At 46.2% G+C, this 15,254-nt stretch overlaps 1 pseudogene; it reads right to left on the reverse strand.

The window, feature by feature from the left end:
- Positions 1–1,290: 1,290 nt before the first annotated feature.
- LOC150047180 (uncharacterized) lies at positions 1,291–14,149 on the reverse strand (annotated as a pseudogene).
- Positions 14,150–15,254: the final 1,105 nt, after the last annotated feature.

Here is a 15,254-nt window from a genome sequence, read left to right on the forward strand (position 1 = left end):
GAACAACTTTTGAATCAGATTTTTTAATGTGTCTCTAAATTAATGTGTCTGCATATAATCACAGAGTTAGATTGACTTAACAGGAAAAATGAGGAATCATTCAGTGGCAGGAAAGATAAGGGAGGGGACAGGGACTCGATTGTCAACAAGCAAGGAGCAGCCAGGGGCACAGACTTTCCTGCAGAATTGGTGATTGTGCTAGGGACTGGATTTGTGGGTAGGCTTATATAGGGCTTAACAAGGAAATGAAAATGAAATGTAGGTTATGGCCTCTTGGAGGCCCAGGGCAATGTTTTTAGTCAGGCCCACAGTGGAAGGCTTCACCTGCTCACCTGTTTGGAGGGGCTATTATCCCCTGCGACTGAGGGTGGTTTCAGCCCAGATTGAAACAGCCTGCCTTCAAACAGGGATGTGGTCAAGCTCCTCCATGTGTACCTGGTATCTTCCTTGACCCGGAAGAATAAGGCAGGACTCAATTCTTCCGTCACCAGTGTTATCAGCTATGTAGGAGAAAAGACAAAGTAGTGTTATGCCCAAGTCTCAAGACGACAATGCAATTTCCACTCCGTCCCCAGTGCAGTGACTTACTTTTGAGACAAAAGCCAGTCCATTGTCTGACCCAATGGTGGATGGGAAGCCATACCTGGGTAGGATTTCTTCCAGGATCTTCTTAGCCACGACATTTGCAGTCTCATACTTTGTGGGATAGGCTTCAACCCATCCTGAAAAGGTATCTACAAAAACTAGCAAATATTTATATCCCAATTTTCCAGGTTTGATTTCTGTAAAACTACTTCCCAATACATGCCTGGCCTATCACCACGGAAGCGAGCTCCTTTTGCAACCGGTTGATTGGGGGCATTGGTGAGCTGACAGGCCTTACAATTTTTAACAATGTCCTCAATAAGTTGACTTCCTTGCCTAATTTTCACTTTGGAGCGTCGGAGCAAGTCCTGCATTCTTCGGGTTCCCATATGAGAAGCTTGATGAAGCCTCTTAAGAATTCCCTTACCCGGGCCGGGAGTTTGGCCTAGTGGTTAAAGTGCTTGCCTAGCATGCACGAAGACCCGGGTTCGATTCCTCGGTACCATATACCTAGAAAAAAGCCAGAAGTGGTGCTGAGGCTCAAGTGGTAGAGCTCTAGCCTTGAGAAAGTCCAAGGACAGTGCTCAGGCCCTGAGCTCAAGCCCAGGACTGGCAAAAAAAAAAAAAAAAAGAATTCCCTTACCCAGTTCTTGTGGCAGGATAAGTTTCCCTTCACAAGTTTTCCACCAGTCTTTGTTTCCATCCCTATCCAGGGGTTTTGTGGGCCATGGGAACTTTTGCTATCCATTCCAAGTCTTCTTGGGAATATTGAGGCACAGAAGGCAGTGTTCGTGGCCCTGGGTCTATTAAAGTCAATACTTCTGTTCTAGGTTGGAGGGCCACTTCCTTGGCAGCCTTATCGGCCAGATTGTTCCCTTTAGTCACTGCATCAACTCCATTTTGATGACCGGGACAATGCATGATGGCGATTTTTGCTGGTTCCCATAGGGCCTGGATGAGACTTAAAATCTCTTGCTTGTTTTTAATGGCCTTTCCCTCTGCTGTCAGCAGCCCCCTTTCTTGGTAGATGGCACTGTGGACATGCACGGTGGCAAAAGCATACGGGCTGTCTGTATAGATATTCAGCCTCTTTCCCTTTCCCATCTGTAAGGCTTTTGTTAGTGCCACTAGTTCCGCTCTTTGTGCAGATGTTCCCTGGGGGGAGTGCCCCGCCCACACTATCTCAGTGTCAGTGGTGACTGCCGCGCAAGCCCGCATACCTCTTTGCATCTCGAATGTGAACCAGGTGTGCTCCACATGTGGTAGCTCCATTAAGTCTGGCCTGAGGCTGTGTGCCTGGGCCAGGATCTGCTCAGTCATGCAGAGGCGCTTCCAAATCCGGATCCGGCAGCAGAGTAGCCGGATTTAAGGCTGTGGGTGCTCAAAAGCTGATCCCCGCGGGGTTGAGTAACAGGGTCTGGTAATGGGTCATGCAGGCATTGCTCATCCACCGGTCGGAGGGTTGTTTTAGTAGTCCCTCTAGAGCGTGCGGAGTGGTCACGGTCAAGTTTTGTCCCAACGTCAATTTATCAGCATCCTTTACTAAGAGAGCTGCCGCAGCTATTATTCTTAGACACCGAGGCCACCCAGCTGCTATGGGTCTAATTTCTTTGACAAGTAGGCCACCGGCCGTTTCCAAGGTCCAATTGGCTGGGTGAGCACTCCCTTTGCTATCCCCTTATTCTCTGCCACAAATAATGTAAATGATTTATTCACAGCAGGTAGGCCTAAGGTGGGAGCCTCCAAAAGGCTCTTCTTAATTGCCTCAAAGGCTTGTTGCATCTGCTCAGTCCAGTGAAATTCAGGAAGATTTTTGGTGGCTTCATATAGGGGTTTGGCCATCTCAGCAAACCCAGGTATCCACAGCAGGCAAAAGCCCGCTGTCCCTAGGAACTCTCTGACTTGTCTGGCTGTCTTAGGCACAGGAATCTTTAGCACAGTTTTCTTTTTTTTTTTTTTTTTGCTAGTCCTGGGCTTGAGCTCAGGGCCTGAGCACTGTCCTTGGACTTTCTCAAGGCTAGAGCTCTACCACTTGAGCCTCAGCACCACTTCAGGCTTTTTTTTTTCTATGTATGTGGTACCGAGGAATCGAACCCGGGTCTTTATGCATGCTAGGCTGCCGGGGCCATCCGGCAGCAAACCAGGATTCGTGGATTGGGATTCCTGAAATAGGGGCAAGGACTAGGAAAAAATAGAAGAGAGACAAACAGATGGAGTTCGGGAGGACTACAGCCCAAGTCAGCAGTCCAAGAAGGCTGTGAGCTCCAGACTGCTGCCTAAGACTCTGTCTTGTTTAAGTTCCGACCTTAAATACTCTTCTTAAAACTAGGGAACTGCCAGAGGCTACATTCATACAAAATAGTAAACAAATCACATACAGGATAAATGAGAAAGGATTAACATTGCTTAAAGTCATCATGATAAGAACTGATTGACATTACTTAAAGTCATCCTGATAAGAACTGATTGACATTGCTTAAAGTCATCCTGATAAGAGTTACTTCCTTGTGTATACAGTTGTGTAGGTCCAAGGTCAGGTCCAAGGTCATTGACCCCACAGTCGGTCCCCAACATCTCCCCCGTCTTTCTTTTAAAAGATGCGGACTTGCTTGTCTTAGGTTGGGTGGATCGCTGACTCTGCCTTACCCGTCATGGGGAACTTCTTCAGATCAAGCTGAAGGCCCTGTCTTCAGTTGGTCAGAGAGCGTCCCCTCTATCCCATCCTTGACTGCGATTCCTCTCGGGGGGGAATTCATCCATCTGGGGCTTAGATCTGCGGAGTGATTCGATTGGCGACTGTCGCAGATGTGACCTTTGGACGGGTACTGGCCATAGGGGTTGATTTGTCCCCAGCCATAGCTTCAGTTGTCACTTTACTTGGAGTAGAAACAACAGGAGTTGGCTTGATATTGGCTGTTGGTGGATCTGAAGTGCTGGCAATTCCTCGTTCTTCAGAAGCTGCAGTAGCTTTCAACGTGATCTGTCTCTGCTGTTCTGGGACCTTACTAGTAGGTTCTTGAGGCTCTTTTCTCTGCTCCAAGTGCCTCCCTTGATGCTCTCGGAGTTCTCTCTCCAATCTACTGATTCGACCTTCTTAATGGGACTTAAGAGCTGTCATACGAACATCAAGTACATTTTTTTTTTGCTAATGTTCCATTCTCCCCCTTCTTTAAAACAATGCAATAATTCAAACCTAAATGATTTTCTTGATTAAACCTTGAACATGTTCACTCACTCATTCATACACACTCATACTCAAAGATTTTAAAGTGCACAAAATTAATATTGGCCATTCATTTTCCGGAAGTTTGTGTCAAGAGAGCTTTGCCAATTTTACTCTTGCAGGTGAGAACCAGGTTCAAAACAAAACTTTAGAAAAACCTTAAGGATCCATATTTAAAACTGGTACCAAGTTCAAAGACAAAACTGGACAAGAAAAAATATGTAACACGAACAAGACAAAGAAACAGAGACTTTTACACTTAACACAAAAACATGAATTCAGGTCTTTTCCCCATTACTGGATGCATTACTGGAGGGTTGGGGGTGAAGGTCCAGTGAGTCACTGCTTGGATGACCACTGTCACTCTCCACAATCCGAACATAGCGTTCGGGCAGCCAGCGGGCATCATTTTCTTCCTGTGAGAAAACACATACATGCCCTCTACCCCAGGTTAGAACAGGATCTGGTCCGTGCCAAGCACCAGTTAGGGGATCCTTCCATTTTACTAAGGCAAAAGCACGCTGCTCTCTTTTTTCCCAGAATCGCTGAGCAGCAGATAAATTATTTGAATCCAAATTCAAAAAATTTAAAACAAATAAAGCATGATTAAGTATATTCACAGGGGTAGCAGGATACGACTCTCCTTTCTGTATTTTAGTAATTTGATGTTTTAATAATCCATTAGCTCTCTCCACGATGCCTTGACCTTGAGGATTGTAAGGAATGCCTGTAATATGAGTGATATTATAAGAATGGCAGAAGAATTGAAATGCTTGGCCTGCATAGCCAGGGCCATTATCTGTTTTTATTTGCGAGGGAATCCCCATCACAGCAAAACATCGAATGCAGTGAGAAATACAATGTTTAGTAGCTTCCCCAGCAAGGGGGGTGGCCAGGATAAAATTAGAATAAGTATCTACAGTAACATGAACATATTTTAATCGGCCAAATGATGGAACATGTGTGACATCCATCTGCCAAATGTGATTAGAAAGCAGTCCTCGTGGATTTATACCTAAATGAGGAGCTGGTGAGAAGGGCACACAGTTGGAGCAAGTTTTAACTATTTGACGTGCCGCTTCTCTAGATAATTTAAACTGTCGGCGCAAGGCTCGACTGTTTTGATGATGGATGGCATGTGACTGCTTAGCAAGTTCAACTTGAGTTAAATAAACTCTGGTGGAAGAATCAGTAACTGCGTTACCCTCACTTAAAGGGCCAGGAAGATTAGTGTGAGCTCGAATGAAGCCAAAAAAACAGGGGTGGTTGCGAGAACAAAGCAAAGTTTGTACTTGGCGAAATTGGGTCTGGATATTGGAGTTAGTAGTTCCAATAAAGGGAACAGTTTCTATGACTTGAAGAGCACGAATTACATATTGACTGTCTGAGTATAAGTTAAAGGGCTCGTCTTGTAACAGGACGAGTGCTTGTAAAACAGCCTCTAATTCTACCTCTTGGGCGCAGGAAAAACCCGTAACCCATGATTGAGTTTTCCCATTAATGGTCAAAGCAGCCGTTCCATTACAGGATCCATCTGTAAATACTAAAGCGGCAGAAGATAAAGGCGAGGCCCGTACTATGGAAGGAAATAGGAACGTATGACACGCAGCAAATTGGAGGAGTTTGTTAGATGGGTAGTGATGCAAAATTTTTCCCGTATAATTGGCCCAAGCAATGGCCCAAGAATCGCAATGGGCGAATAGCCAATCTTGTTGTTGTGAATTATATGGGACACAGATAAAATGAGGTTCCTGACCTAAATATTTACGGGAATCCACTCGGCACATATGTATCAGATTAGCTACCAATTCGTAGTAGGGGGTCAGCACTTTGCCGGGTGTTGATGGTAGATAAAGCCATAAAAGTGGGCCATCCTGCCACAATACAGCAGTTGGGGAGTGAGAAGTAGCTAAAATGTAAACTCCCCACACAATAGGTCACTTGTTGCTGGGAAATTGCCTTTTCTACAATTTGGATGGCCCTCTTGGCGTCGGGATTTAAATTGCGCAAGGATGTAGGGTTGGTATCTCCTTTTAAGAGATCAAAGAGGGGTTTTAACTCTCCTGTGGACAGCTTTAAATAAGGCCGAAGCCAATTTATATCTCCTAAAAATTGCTGAAAATCATGAAGAGTTCTTAAGTGTGAAGTTTTTAATTGTATTTTTTGGCTTTTAAAATAGTGTGGGCCTAATATATGGCCTAAATACGTAAAAAGGGGGTGTTCCTGAACCTTTTCAGCTGCTATTATAAGGCCAAAGAGACTCAGATCTTGCTTTAGTTGTCCAAAGGCTTGTCGTACAACGATAGGGTCAGAACAAGCCAACAAGATGTCGTCCATATAATGAACAATATAAACAGAAGAAAATTTTTCACGAGTGGAAGAAATGGCTCTGGCTACAAAACTTTGACATAAAGTTGGGCTATTTGCCATGCCCTGTGGGAGCACAAGCCAATGATATCGCTTCATGGGTTCTTTAAAATTAACAGAGGGGACGCTGAAGGCAAAGCGCTTACAGTCTTGAGGCGCCAGGGGTATAGTATAGAAACAATCCTTCAAATCTATAATAATCTTATAAGTATCCTTTGGGATTGCCATGGGGGAAGGCAAGCTGGGCTGTAAGGCTCCCATCAGTTCCATAGTTGCATTTATCTTTCTCAGATCCTGTAACAGCCTCCATTTACCTGACTTTTTCTTTATAACAAAAATTGGAGAATTCCATGGAGAGTTAGAAGGGGCCACATGTCCCAAGTCCAGCTGTTCCTGTACCAGCTGCTGTACTGCAATGATCTTTTCTAGAGAAAGAGGCCACTGTTCGACCCATACCGGTTCTTCCGAGAGCCAATTTATGGGATCAGCATGAGGGGCAGGACAAACAACAGCCCCCGTTAAAGAATACCCTAATCCTTGTCTCGGGGGGTGAGAATGAAAGATCCCAGGTCAGAACCATAGTGCTGTCATCTTAAAGTTTAACTCATGCTTTTGCTAACTAAGGAACGGTGGCAAGTTGGCCATAGATTAAGGGAGCTGGCAAGCAACTTGTTCACTCACACCTCAAAGCAGTGATGCTGTGAGGTGCAGGGGAGAGGTTTACACAGTCTCCTCAAAGGCAAATGTCACAGATTTACACCCATCAGGTGGTCGGATGAGATAAGATGGGGGTTGGGGAGCTTCCCAGGCTGGTGGAAACCAACAGGAAGTTCTCAGACGCCGGGTCCCATTCAACTGTCAGAGAGTAGTTTTATGGTTTGGGAAACTAATGTTATACAATGCTATACGTGCAGTCTAATTTTGACACCAAATAGGTTGGTTCCTGGAGCTTATGGACATCTGTGTGAACAATGGCTGACTAGGGCTCAGAAGTTCCTGTTTGTGCAGCCTCTGGGTCCTTGGGGATTTTCATTCTGCTTACTGATGGGGAATGGTTTTGGGTCTGGGGGTAGTTATTTTTCATCTCCATACCCTGGGCAACTTACATGGACAACAAGACGGTTGCTGCTTCAGAATGAGGGCGCTTTTTAATATACCCGTACCTCTCATAACTGGGCAGGAACTTGTGTAAAACCCGACCCTGCCCCTTCCCCATGGTAGTAGTTTTTACAAGCTTAGCCCACGTCCTGCTTGTTCTGTTATCTGTAATCAACAACTAGCCGGCAGTAGCACCATCCAGGCCTTGAAAGGAGCTAATTCTATAACAGGACAAGGGACATTTTCCCCAGGACCCGGGCCCATTGGAATGTGCTACTCAGCGTGAAGACCCTGCTAGCCCATATTGTTAAGGAGTAGACTTTCGTGCCTGACCAAGCGATTTCTGGCCTCTGTATAAAATATATTTTGCTAAGAAAATTATATTATTGCTAGATCACTTACCCCACCCTCTCCCCTTGGTAAATAGGTAGTAGCCTCACAAGCTAATCTGCAGCTGGCCACCCTACCTCACAAACAACAGGTGCTACCTCAGATAAGGGTCGCATCCCCTAGTCCACATCCTGTTGACCAGTCTCTGCAGCTGGCCATCCTACCTCAGATAAGGGTCGCCTCCCCACACAAAGGACATATTTCCCACCGGGCCCTGTCTGAGAGATTAATGGTCAAAATGTATAACTTGTTTCCCAAAGATTGGCTGCCTGCGTGCAGACCTCACTGTAATACTTTAAACTTATTGGCTGTAGAAGCACGGACTCTGTTGTAATGGACTGTAGAACTGTATAAAAAGTCACTCTCGAGACAGATCGGGGCTCTCAGCCACTGACCCGAACCTCACGGATCTCGAGGTCACGTGTACCTGAGAAGTCCGAGCATATGCCCGAATAAAATCCTCTTGCCTATTGCATCCAGTGGTCCCTGTGTGCGTCCTTGGGTGCGGGTCTCTGCGGGTCTTTCAAGACTGGGTTTGGAGTGGCTCTAGTTCCCCCTGTGCTGCTCGGCCTCATCCCCTAAAGGGGAGGAGGCCTTGATCAAGTAACTGCTTAGTGACCGCAGCACTAGGACTAAACATATACACTCCCATTTTTTCCATGATATCACGACCCCATAAATTAATTGGCAGATGATCCAGGACAAATGGCTGAAAATGACCGGAGTGCCCTTCCTCATCTCTCCAAACAAGGATCGCACTGCTCTGCTGTGAGTCAGTTGCTTGCCCAATCCCCTGTAGGGAAGTCATAGAGGTTGTCAGGGGCCGTTGGGCTGGCCAATGCTTTTTAGATATTACAGACACATCCGCTCCTGTGTCTAATATTCCTTTAAAGGGTTTTTCTTGTATAAATATAGTCATCTCAGGCCTCTCTTGTTTTATGCTTTGTACCCAATAGATATCAGAGGATCCAAATCCTCTCTGTCCGCATGGGGCAGAATAATTAGCAGTCTCCCCGTGAGGTAAAGGCACAAGTATTAGTTGTGCTAATTTTTGACCAGCTGGGATCGATACCACATGTTTCGGGGCAGAGGCCATAACTTTGATTTCTCCAGTGAAATCCTGATCAATTTTGCCAGGTGTAATCTGTATCCCTTTAAGGGCTGAGCTACTTCTCCCTAACAGCAATCCAGCCACTCCCGGGGGAAGGGGACCGAAGACCCCCGTGGGGAGAGCTTGTGTCCCCATCTCTGGGGTCAATACTGAGCAGGTGGAGGAACAGAGGTCCAATCCTGTGCTGCCTGGGGTGGCACGGAAGAGGCTGGAGACTGATTTTGGGGGGTTGTTAGAAGATGTACTTGTGGCCGAGAAGAGGGAGGGACTGCCCCATGGTTTTGCGGGGCCAGAGGCTGGCCCCTTCTCCAGTTTCCCGAAAATGGGCGGCCATTGCGATTTGTTGCTGACTTGCAATCTTTAGCCCAGTGCTTCCCTTTACCACAGCGTGGACATGTGCCAGGTAATTTTTCTCTCTTTAACCTGGCCTGGCATGGGCATTGCGTCATCCAATGTCCTATTTGTCCACAAGAGAAGCAACGCCCTGGGGGTCTAGCATCCTGAGAATGCCGCTGACCTCTATATTTTAGAAATTCAGTAACAGTCTTTCCTTGAGGAGCAGCGGCTAAAGTAAGGCCTTGTACATGGGAGGGTTCAATATCAGCACACAGTGAAATAAAGTCTGTGATTCCTCCCTTATTCCTATGGGGTCTGATAGCCACCTGACAGGCGGCGTTGGCATTTTCATAAGCTATGTGTCTAACTATAATCTTCCTTGCATTCTCATCTTGTACTAAGAAGTCTGCAGTCTCCATTAATCGAGACAAAAATTCTAGATAAGGTTCATTCGGTCCCTGTTTAACTTCTACTAAATTTTTTGTACGATTGGAATTACGTAACCTTTTCCAAGCCTCTTTCGCCGCAGCATTTATTTGTGAATAGCCTTCCTTTGCATAACCCAATTGATCTTCGGTGTTTTTATAGGTTCCCTCTCCTAACAACTGATCAAAAGTGTAAGGCAGGTTCTTAGACCTATTTGTTTCAATTTTAGCCCGACACTGTGCAGTGAACTCTGTCTCCCATAATAAGTACTCTCCTGCACTAAGGCATGCTCTGGCAAGCCGCTTCCAGTCATTTGGGCATACAATACCAGCACACGCGGCCTCCAATATTACTTGAGTAAAAGGGGCAGTTGGCCCATATTGGGAGCAGGCACTTTTTAAATCCTGCAATAGTTTAACAGTAACAGGTTGATGGTATACTTGTTCATCATGATCAACTAAACTAGGGAAGCATCGAGGCCCTGAAATATCTTCCCTCTCTCTAGCAGCCTGAGCCAGGTTTAATTGAGATGCACTGTGCCTGGTTGTAGTGCCTGTTAAAAGGGACTTGTTGCTAGGGCCTTTAGGGTTGCCTAAAGGTTGAAAAAGGGATTGGGGCCGTAAGGCTGCAGCCGGAGGCGGTGGGTGTGAGGGATAAGGTTTAGAATCAGACACCATAGTGGCCTGAGGGTCATATTTATTTCCTACTTCTGGGGGGGCTCTCTGCTCTATCCCCATTTTAGATAGTAGATGTAGGATTTCTTCTAACCTCTTTTCTATCGTATCTATCCGGTCCTCCATCGGCTCATCATAACTTTCCTCCTTTATATTCAAATTTGAATTCTGATACTCAATATCGACTTGTTGTTGTTCCCTTTTCAAGGTCTCACTTAGACTCTCTTGGGCTGCGGCGGCATATGGCTCAGCCTCAGGTTTTTCAGAAGGGTCCTTTAATTCATAAATTTCCCTTAATTCAAGATTAAGTTCAGCATTCTCATGTTGAGGATCTATGCATTCACTTACTAAATTCCAAACAGTAATAGCCTCTACTGAGGTCTTTTCGGGGCCATATACATTATAATAATCTTGAATTCCTTTTCCTATCCGCGGCCAGGTTTTTAGGAATTCCTCCTCTATATACCTCGGGCATGCCTCCTTGACAAACTGTAGGAAGCTCTGAAGCACCCCTTTTTCCACTAACGTTCCGTGGGCTTCAAGTAGGCCTGACAAGATCGGTACATATAAAATATGGCTATGAGTTTGACCCATAATTTTTACTCCTAACTATACACTCTCTTAATAGTCCTACGACGTGTTACTCACCACAGGGGGGTCCTTCAACCTTGTCCCAGATTTTCAGGTCCCTGTTCGGGCGCCAGTTGCCGGGGCCATCTGGCAGCAAACCAGGATTCGTGGATTGGGATTCCTGAAATAGGGGCAAGGACTAGGAAAAAATAGAAGAGAGACAAACAGATGGAGTTCGGGAGGACTACAGCCCAAGTCAGCAGTCCAAGAAGGCTGTGAGCTCCAGACTGCTGCCTAAGACTCTGTCTTGTTTAAGTTCCGACCTTAAATACTCTTCTTAAAACTAGGGAACTGCCAGAGGCTACATTCATACAAAATAGTAAACAAATCACATACAGGATAAATGAGAAATGATTAACATTGCTTAAAGTCATCCTGATAAGAGTTACTTCCTTGTGTATACAGTTGTGTAGGTCCAAGGTCAGGTCCAAGGTCATTGACCCCACAGTCGGTCCCCAACACTAGGCAAGCACTTTAACCACTAGGCCAAACTCCCAGCCCTAGCACAGTTTCTTTACGTGCATCCGTCAGCCAATGTTTGCCTTCTTTGAATATGAAGCCCAGATAGGTGACTTCAGGCTTACAGATTTGTGCTTTTTTAGCGGAGACCCTATAGCTCAGGTCGCCAAGAGTCTTTAAGGGCCTAGCCATTCCCTTTAGGCAGCTTTTTTTCTCTGGAGCTGCTATCCACATATTGCAATAGGCTTATTTCAGGATTTTTAGAGTGGTACTCACTCAGGTCTTCATGTAGCGCTTCATCAAAGATGGTAGGCGAATTCTTAAATCCTTGAGGCAGCCTGGTCCAGGTTAATTGACTGCTTATCCCGACTTCAGGATCGTGCCAAGTGAATGCAAAGTAGATTTGGCTCTGTGGGGCTAAGGGTAGGCTTAAGAAGGCATCTTTTAAGTCCCACACAGTATACCACATATGGCTCGGTGACAGGGAGCTCAGCAGGGTGTACAGGTTTGGGACCATTGGGTGAATATCCATTACTCTTTTGTTAACTTCTCTTAAATCTTGCACTGGTCTGTAATCATTAGAATTTGGCTTTTTGACGGGTAACAATGGGGTGTTCCATGCTGACTGGATGGGCTTCAGGACCCCTAGTTTTAACAGTTTTCTAATATGGGGAGTAATCCCCTTCCTTGCTTCTAATGGCATGGGGTACTGGCGGATTTTTACTTAGTCAGCCCCAGCCTTAAGTTCCACAAAGATTGGGGGACGGTGTTTTGCCAGTCCTATTCCCCCAGTTTCTGCCCATACGTGGAGAACTTCTTGTAACCAATCATAATCTGGGGGTTCTAGTTTTGGATGCTGATACAGCCTGTATTCTTCCTCCAGCTTGCTGGTCACTAAAATACTAACAGGCTTCCCTTTAGAGTCTGTTACGGAAGCCCCATTGCTGATAAACTGTATTGAGCTTTCATTTTTGTTAGGAGGTCGCGTCCAAGTAATGGATAGGGGCAGTCAGGGATGATTAAAAATGAGTGAGTTACCTGGCCCACTCCCAAGTCCACTGTTCTTCGGGTAGTCCATTTATAGGGTTTAGTGCCTGTCACACCTTGTACCCATGTTATCCTAGTAGACATTGGCCCTCTCGGGGCTAATAACACTGAATTTTCTGCTCCTGTGTCTACCATAAACGTGACTGGATTCCCCTCCACTTTCAACATTACCCTAGGCTCAGGGAGGGGGTCTGAGCCCCGACTTCCTCTATCGCTGTCCTCAGCCAGCTCTAGGGCTGGCAACACTCTTGATCCCATTCTCGGTTCTTTTTCCTTTTCCTTGGCTAGCTCTGGGCAATTCTTGATCCAGTGCCCCTCCTTCTTACAATAAGCACACTGATTCTTCCCCACTCTCGATCGGGGTTTGGGCTTTTGCTCCTTAATCGGAGAAGAGGGTCTTTCAAGATTTCCTGTTTGCATGGAGATCAGGATTTCTCAAAGATCCTTCTTATGCTGTGCCTGTTGCTGTTCCAGAATTTTAGCTAAACTCTTTTCCTAAGCTCTATCTCTTTTTTCACGCTCGCTCTCACATCCCTCTCCTTCCTTTCCTGTCTTTGGTCTTCTGTTTCTCTTTTATTGTAAACCTTCTCCGCCGCTGCCACTAAGTCCCTAATAGACTTTTCACCCAGTCTGTCTAGGGCCTGCAATTTCCGCTTTATATCTGGTGCAGCCTGATTTATGTAGGCAAACATAATTATCCGAGCAGACTCCTGGGTCTCAAGATCATACAGAGTATATTGACTAAAAGCTTCCATGAGCCGCTCAAGATATGCTGCCGGACTTTCACTGTCTCCCTGTCTGATGTCATACACTTTGGCCATATTTGTAGGTCGGCGAGTGGCCGCCTTGTGACCTGCCAACAGAGCCTGGTGATAGACAAGGAGCCGCTCCCTACCTTCAGCTGTATTGTAGTCCCATGCTGGTCGGGTCTCGGGAAAATAAGCGGTGATCAGGGCAGGATCTGTGAGGGGTGCTCCAGTGGGACCGGGAACAAGTCTCCAAGCTGCTTCCTGGATGCGATTTCTTTCCTCAGTGGTGAAAAGGACTTGTTAAAGCTGACTACAATTGTCCCAAGTGGGCTGGTGAGTGAAAATGACAGTTTCAAGCAAGTGAATTAAGTCCTGGGGTTTCTCAGAAAAGGGGGCGTTCTGAGTACGCCAATTGTAAAGATCACTAGTAGCAAATGGCCAGTAATAGAACTGTTGTCGACCATCTGCATCTTCAGGACCTAAAGGGTGAAGGAGGAGGGCAACAGAATTCTGAGGAGGTGTAGCTCCTGCGAGTTGATGGGGCGGGACCCTCTGGGGCAGGGACCTCTCATTGGGGCAGGGAGTATGGAGGTGGGAACATCTCCTCCTCCGTGGTCCCTCCCTGGAGGATGAGTGGGTATAACTTTTCTCCCTTTTCCTTGGTCTCTTCCTTATCCTCTTTTTCTTCACCCCGGGTCTTTTGAACAAATATTGGGGTAGGAGAAGGAGCAGGAGAGAGAGTTGGGGGTAGGAAAGGCCTAACACAAGTCGGAGCGTCCTTGTCTACGAGTTCCCTCCAGGTTACTATGTAGGGAACTTGGTCTGGATGGCCCAAAAGGGGAGTATAGATTAAACATTGCAAAACCCTGATCTTATCTATGTCAAAGCTCCCCTCGGGTGGCCAATTAGCTCCTTCAAAAGCGGGCCATTCTACCTGACATAAGGTGATCCGTTTTCTTTTCTTAATAATTACACTTTGGTTTTGAGCTATTTCCTTAACCTGTTTCCAGTGTGCTAGAGTCAAGTCCAAGAGGCTAGATGGAGTATTACCCATGGTTTCCGATCTCGTCAGTCGTTCAGTCCACAAAATAACAATAGGCAAGACAAATATCAAGAAGAGACAAAACACACACACCTGAGCTTTAAAAGACTCACTCGATGGAGATCTCCCACGTTGGTCTGCTGACTCCTGTGGAGAAACAGAAGGAGCAGACCCAAAATCAAGTTGGGCCAATTGAGTCTCGGTTAGGAGACCTTCCCGGTCAGTGCCGGTCAAAAACCGGACTGACTCATGCCCTACGAGTACTTGGAAGAGGTTCCAGGGACCCCCTTCTACGAGCAGAGGGTGTGGGACGTCTCCCAGTCCCTCCAGGGTTGCCGTACAAGCGCAAATCCTTCAAGAAATAGGAGATGGAGCGGCCGTCCTCAAGCAAGAGTGAGACAGACAGACAGAAGACAAGACAAATCAAGAGTGCTGTTTCCTTACCTTCGGGGTCTGGGTTCTCGGGGGTCTCTGGGGGTATCCCAGACGAGCCCCCAACTGTTATGCCCAAGTCTCAAGACGACCACCAAGAGACCACCGAGAGTCAGATATTCCGAAATGCAAAAGCAAGGCTTTATTCAAAGGAGCTGCAGCTCGGCTTCCCCAGCTTAGGAGGAAACCCCGAACAGTTTTTCTACCGGGCTTTTAAAGACAAAGGCTATAGATTTACATTAACACAGCAATTCAGCAATTCTGCAATTCAGCAATTAATTGGAGTGAGATAAGGTAGGGGTTAGGGATGGTTGAAGGCAGTGGGTGCTAATGAACAGCTGTTTTCAAAGACTATAGATTAGGGACAGTTCAAGGCAGTGGATGCTGAGGAAGATTCCCCCGCTGGTAGAGTCCTAATTAGCAGTCTGAGGGTAGATTTATGGTATGGTTCTAGGAAACAACTGTCATCCCCTAAATTTACACGAATTCTGGTTAATTTTAACACAGACAGGTCAGTTCCTGGGACTTAATGACACCACAACTCTGTTTCTTTAATGTATGTGCACTTTTGGTTCACTCACAGTTTTACATAACCAACCAGAGGGTTGCTGCTTCAGAATGGGGGCACTTTAGCTCCTCAGTAGTAGTAGACAAAGATGAGGCTTTCCATGGTCTTTCTCTCTCT

This window comes from Megascapheus bottae, chromosome 24 (assembly GCF_031878675.1).
Source record: "Megascapheus bottae isolate mThoBot1 chromosome 24, mThoBot2.hap1, whole genome shotgun sequence".
Classification (NCBI taxonomy): Eukaryota; Metazoa; Chordata; class Mammalia; order Rodentia; family Geomyidae; genus Megascapheus; species Megascapheus bottae.